We start from the raw sequence: 7,123 nt of genomic DNA on the forward strand, positions 1-7,123 counted from the left end.
AAGAAATGACCGTCAAGCACAAGTGCTTGGGGGCTCAAAAGAAAATATATATTTCAAAAGAGAGTATGCAAAGTTAAAACAATATTCCAAGACTACGCTGTACGAAGTCCCGTGTTTGGATAATCTCAAAAGATAAAACCGGATTACGACCTCAAGACAAAGGTCGCCGTTGATACTTATACATAGTCCCCTAATCAAGGACCCAAGTAGTGGCAAAATTGAGTCGTAAAGACTAGCTCAAAACCATGAAAGATGATGACCACGAGACAATGGTCCATCTAAGCACGTTGTCAACCCACATTCAGGTTGCAACTAAATCCGAGCATTCCTCGAAAGAATTCGCTCTTACAAGAATGAATAAAAAGAAATTCTCAAAAGAAATCACAAGAACAAATGAAATACGGACTTGCCCACCTCAATCGGGCAAGATCTCAGCAAGCGAGTCCCAAATCGAAAAGCCGAATTCAGGTTCGCTCACCTCCAGCGGGCGGGGCGTCCACCCTTAGCGGACAGGGCTCGCCCACCTTCAGCGGGCGGGGTCTGCGTCACTAACCCCGCAGGTCCTCAGTTTTCGAAAATGAAAGGAAAATAAATTCTTCAAAAACAAAAAACAGGCTCGCCATCTTCAGTCGGCGGGGTCTACGTCACAAACCGCGTAGGTCCTTATTTTCAAAAAAAAAAAAAACATCAAAACAGATTCGTCCACTTCTATCGGACGGGGCGTCCACCCTCAGCGGACAGGCTCGCCATCTTCAGCTGGCGGGGTCTACGTCACAAACCGCGTAGGTCCTTATTTTCAAAAACATCAAAATAGATTCGTCCACTTCTATCGGACGGGGCGTCCACCCTCAGCGGACAGGCTCGACCACCCTCAGCGGACAGGCTCGCCCACCTTCAGCCAGTAACCGCGCAAGTCCTTAGTCACTGCAGCGATAACTTTTTCCGGTTTATCCTTTTCCAAAAATCAAAGGATGGTTTATCTTTTTCCAAAAATCAAAGGATGGTTTATCTTTTTCCAAAAATCAAAAGATGGTTTCCCTTTTCCAAAAATCAAAGGATTGGTTTTCCGCTTTTCAAAAAAGAGCGATGTGCTGGATTTTCCTTCGTTTTACGTCCTATAAAAACAAGGGGGTTTTCTCGTTTAGCTAACCCTGAAAATGAGAATCTTTAAAACATTTTACCTCGTGATTGGGCTTGGCCAGGCCTAGTTACACTTTATAGCTTTGATTTGAAAAACATCCTTAGACACTTCCAATGACAAAGTGAGGGAGTTTCTATACTATCAGTTAACAAATTCCAATGACACGTGAGGAATGTGTTCACACTTCAAGTGATGACCCTTAAGTCAAATGTTATCACTCGGGGGCTCGTGAGACCCTCGCAAAACAAGTCACATACACCATTGCTTGTATGACGCACTCCGTCTAGTACTTTGACCATCGTCTCATCTTGAGACTCAGTCAAAGTGGGGGCTAACTGTAGACACCTACTTTTGTCCCCATTCCCGAAAGGGAAGGTTCGATGATGAGAACATAAATCTCCACTTGGCAACGCATTCCCTATAAAATAACGAATCTCAATCACCCTTTCATTTCAGCCAAAACTGCTATTTATAGAAACCTGCTAAGAATAGTAACCGCCATAAAAGGTAGTTGTTAAAAGTGGCAAAGTCATAAAAGATAGAAACCTGTCAGAATTAGGTGTTGCACTCCAACATAAATCCTAAAAGAGATAGAATTTGCATTCCTAATATAATTCAAAAATAAGAGTTACGTATTAATTAAATTCCTAACGAACCTAGAGTTCGTAACGGACCCAGACGCATTCCGTCATAAGTTAATACGCACTAAAAGACTCGGATAAAGTCTCGAAAGCTCCGTGTTCTAAGAGTCCAAATCTGACAAAGAACTCGGCCCAGATCCCATTTTCAACGCCTGGTTCTGGGCGCCGAAATCTTCGGCGCCCAGCCCTGGGCGCTGAAAATGCCTGGGGTCGTTTTATCTCCGGATTCTTTTTGGATTCGTATCCTAAAATCTATTTTTCCACGCACTCTTTTCCTATAAATACAGCCTAAAACCGACGTGAAAAAGAACACACAATTCCATAACCTGAGTATTGACTCTAGCCTTAAGCCTAGCCTCACACTGCGAAATTGATCCGGCGTTCTGTCGCAATCGACCCAAAAGTCGAACAGAACGCATCCTGCCCCTTGTAGCTGATGAATTAAGCCTAAATACTGGAACATTGCTTGGAAACCCGAGATTCGTTAAATAAAAGGAGAAATAGCAAAGCCAAGTGGTTAGTTTTCTGAGAACCGTGCGTTGTAATGTGTCCCTCATATGATTTAATCGCTTTCATCACCCTTTTATAAAATTGTCAAACTATTAACTTGATTGATCTATCACGCCTAATAAGATAATATCTTGGACAATTGAATTATCATGCTAGGTACCTTAAATCAATCTAAATAAGATAATCACGATCGATTTAGTGTTATGTGTTGCATATTGCTAAAATCAATTTAGAATAGTTTAATAGTTTAACGCATGTCCCTTCAATTATTTATGCTGAGCTAGTAAGGATAACCTGCCTCTGGAGTTATCGATGAGCACTCCTCTCGGTAGTTACAGTCCCCCGAACTCTCAATCTCTGCCATGCGGGTGTACGTTGAGCGATCCCCACACCAGGGATCACAAGGGAACTTATGGTCGTCGTGGTCGAACATAATTGCACTCCCTTTATGTCACGATAACCGGGTTTTGTCAGTTTTTCTCATTGTCGTTAAAAACTGAATGGCGACTCCTATATTACTAGTCGATTGGGTGTAAACTCACAGGAAATCCAATTACACTTGATCTGACAACGTCACGCCCACGAGGGATGAGGTCACGCATTAGCCTCGTGCTTTTTCGACCCCCTCACACTGCCTGCCACTTCATATTATAATTTCCCCGTATTTTGTCAAAATTAAGAACTTTTAAAGAATACTCCAAATGAGCAAGGAAGATACTAGAGTATTTCCTTTCCGTTCCAGACAACCTGCTCTTTACTCCAAGCAACAAGTATAGAGGTTTTGGGTTCTTGCCTTGTTTTGTCTAGCAGATTTAGCTGGGCAATGAAAATATTTTCTCGTCTGTGTCCATTAGGCTATAGGGCTTGTCTGCTAATCATGGGGTTTGGATTTGGCATTAGGATAGGTGCAAAAATGCCTTATACACATAATAATAGAGCATAAAATGTATTAATAAGGTAGGCATTTGCATCATGCCGATCAGAATAATTAAATTGAGTAATAATAAAAGCATTTATATGTAACCAATATACTCACTTATACGACTATATAGATTGTAGCTAGTCCTATATCTTTACCAGAATTGTGTCCAAGGATAAACATAACTTGAAGATCAATCAGCTAGATAACCGATAGGGAAATTAGGATTAGAACGTTCTAACTTCTAAGCAATGCATCAGTATCAAGCTAGGGGTGAGTAGTGTATGTAGAACATTAATAGGCTTTCATACAATATTACTATTTTAAGATAAAAAAAATACTAATCATTTTTATAAGCTAGGGGCATCAATGCATGCAGTTATGCTCAGTTTGTTTCTAACAAAATATTGTGAAATGACTAAAATTAATTAATACAAGAGAAATTAATTTGTTAATATATGTCTTTAATGGTCTCTAAGTAGTTGGATTTGAAAACTCTGAACTTTTTAATCTTCTTAGTTTCCTTTTGTCAACATCAATTTATAAAGAATAAAATATTCATTAGCTTCTATATAGTAGTTATATTTTGCATTTTCTTATATCCACTATTTAGCTTTGTATTTGCAACATTTCCTATATGTAGAGGCTAGAGATGTGGGGGATTATTTGTCACTGCCAATGTACCAAGATATTAAAAAATTTCCCCTCAGCCCTGTTTCTTATCTCACTGCAACCAAGAATCAAGATAATTCAGGTTCTTTTTTTCTTCACCTTTGTTATTCTTTTTATCTGTATTTGTATTTCTACCTTTTCTGATATTATTCTTAGATTAGAAGTACATGAATAATTTTTTCTTCACTTTTAAATTTTTTTGAAGTACTCGATCAATTGTTTTGAGTTCATTGATTCTTGTTCTATGAAAGTAGTTGATAGCTGCATGGCTGATTTTACTCAGACGAGCTTGGTTATGTGATCTAATGAAAATGAGAAAATATTTCGAGTTTCTCTTTGGTCTCCTTCCAATTCTTGAGTTCTTCATTCTGAATATGTGTTCATATTTTTTTTGTTCATGTATGGTTTGAGACATCACCAAGATCTGTTCTTTCGAATTAATCATATTATTTCATTTTAATAACATGCATTAATTTTTCTATTATATTGACTATAATTTTTTTTGTTTACAGGATGGTATATAGAAGGAGAATGGTGGATAAAATGATGGAAGGAAGGGCATATATTGAAGTTATTTTTGACAGATTTTGAACAGATAAATTAAATACTAGATAGGTTCTAGAATGCTTGAACTATTAGTGCTTTTTGGTGATTCATTAGTTTTCTTAATTGAAGTATATATATTATAACAATGATTTTTGATATTATAATGATTGTTTATGGATATTTTATTTTGATAATAAGTAACTCAACATTTTGAAATAAATGTTCTATTTTTGTAGTTATTGGTATTTGGTATAATATAATTATATTCATTTTAATGAGCTACTAAATAACGCGTATGAAACTGTTGCTATAAGCTTACATTAAAGTGACGCAATAGTTGTAGAAAGAAATTTTTCTATACCTAGACTCACCTAAAAATGTCGCAATAATGTAGCAAGAAACGTTGTTATAGAATCTTGTAAAAGGGTCGCAATAGCAGTATCAAGAAATGTTGCTACAAAAGTGTTGCAATATTAGGGCAATAAACATTGTCATAAATTGGTGATAGTGCTGCTATAGATAATAAAAGTGTTAGCCTAAAGACTAAAACTGTTGCTAGAAATCCTAAATAATTGTTACAAAAACTTAATAACTGTCGTCTTAGATATAATAAAATTGTTGGCAAAAGTTAACAATTATTGCCTAAAAAAAGCGTTGCTAATGATAACTATAGCAGCAGTTTTATAAAGTTGTTGCCTAAGGCATCACAACCGTTGCCATAGAGTTATAGCAGGGCCACCTATTAGCAACGCCATATAAATTGCTGTTATAGGTCTATCGCAACATTTAATGGATCTTTGCCAACACATTTAGGTCGTTGCTATAGCCCTATTTTGTAGTAGTGATAATTAATTTTCTCTTATGGGTCTGAACGGTTTGGGTTAAACGGGCTCAAATCGAAATTGGTTCGGATTAAACGGGTCATGGGTTGAAACGGTTTGGATTAAACGGATTTTTCTCGGGTTGGAACGGATTCGGGTTCAAATGGATCGGATCATAAACGGGTTTCGGATCGCTTCGGTTCGGATTAAACGGATTCGGATTGTCACGGAACGGTCTGTTATCGGATTCGGATCTTAATCGGATCAATATTAACTGGTTAGGTCGGATTCTTGTTGAATATAATCGGACCGGATCGGATTTCGGATCTTAACTCGTGGGTTCTAAACGGTCGGACAAACCCATCGGGTTCACTGGGTCGGATTGAGACTTGACACCCCTAGTTGCACCCAAAGATGTTGGCATGAATGTTTTTCTTCTTCGGTATTGGTGCTAGTCGTGCTACTGGAGAGTAGAGTATTGTAAAATCTTTTTGCAAAACTTTTGATAAATTCCTTTGTAATTCAAGACAAACAAACATAATAACTTTCCATTATATTGTTAAAACATTCATTCATGGTTACTTGCAAGTATAAACAAAATGTAGGACGTCTCTCACCAGATAGTACCAACATAATAAGACAGAAATGGACGTTACCATCATGGGGTAGCGGGGTACGAGGGTACGTCCACGACCATAATCAGAATCAGAATCAGAATCAGACCAAAACATATCAGAATACTGCTAGAACCTTGTCTTTTGCTTTTCATTATCATGTTTCACTTCTTATTCATTTGTTGACAGAATAACATTTCATAACATAAATGATGCTTTGTAAAGCTCATTAAAATCATTCATACTTCAATAAAATCATTATTGAAACCGAAAGGCATCCCACAATCCAATCAAGAATTATATCATAAAAGTTGTTGTAAATCATAAAGCATTTTTCAAATTCATAAATCATTTCCATAAACGCATTTGCGAATGGGATTGTGGGTGTTAGAAATAGATGTTACCTTATACCGCGATACTAAATTCTTACTCCTTAACTTTATTGAATCATTCGCCTTGAATTCCTAGAAACGAATCTTATAATGTAGGAATTTAATCACGATGTTATTAATCATTCGAACTCAATCATTAAAGCTTACCAAAGTACCATTAGCTTTAAAATAAGTTTTTCATTATAGAAAATACTTTGGAAAAATAGAAAAATCTTTATAAAAATGAACATACTTTGACTCATTAAATACTTTAAAATATTACTCGGACTATATTAAAACATGTTTATTTTGCAAAATATGACATTAATTACTTTAGTTTTTAAACATATATTCTTAGATAAACTTCTCATGAAAATAGTATAGGTCATCATATTTATAATCAATAACAATAATTAAAATAATACTTAATAATCCTTTTTATTTACTTTAAAAATAGGAAAATGTTATATAATAATAGTAATAATAATAATAATAACATCGTTCAGAATTTATATTTCAATAACAACGACTTTATTAAATAATTAAAGTAATAACGAATAATCCATTTTATTTACTTTAAAAAAATAGGAAAATGTTATATTCTTGAAAAAAGTAATAATAATTAATATAACATTATTTGAAATAATAATTCAACAAAAAATGAAATGTAAAAATAAATAAAGTAGCTTAAATTAATACTCAAACATAAATAACTAAGGAGTAGTAAAATTAGAAATTAGAAATTGGACCAACTTATTCTTTAATGGGTCAAAGATATAAAAAGAGCATTGAACTTGGGTAAAATAAATTAATGATTTCGATTGGTGAATTGGTTTAAAAGAGAAAAAGAAAGACCCAAGTTGGTCTTGGCAGTGAAGCAGGGGAATG

Source organism: Spinacia oleracea, chromosome 4 (genome assembly GCF_020520425.1).
Source record: "Spinacia oleracea cultivar Varoflay chromosome 4, BTI_SOV_V1, whole genome shotgun sequence".
Lineage (NCBI taxonomy): Eukaryota > Viridiplantae > Streptophyta > Magnoliopsida > Caryophyllales > Amaranthaceae > Spinacia > Spinacia oleracea.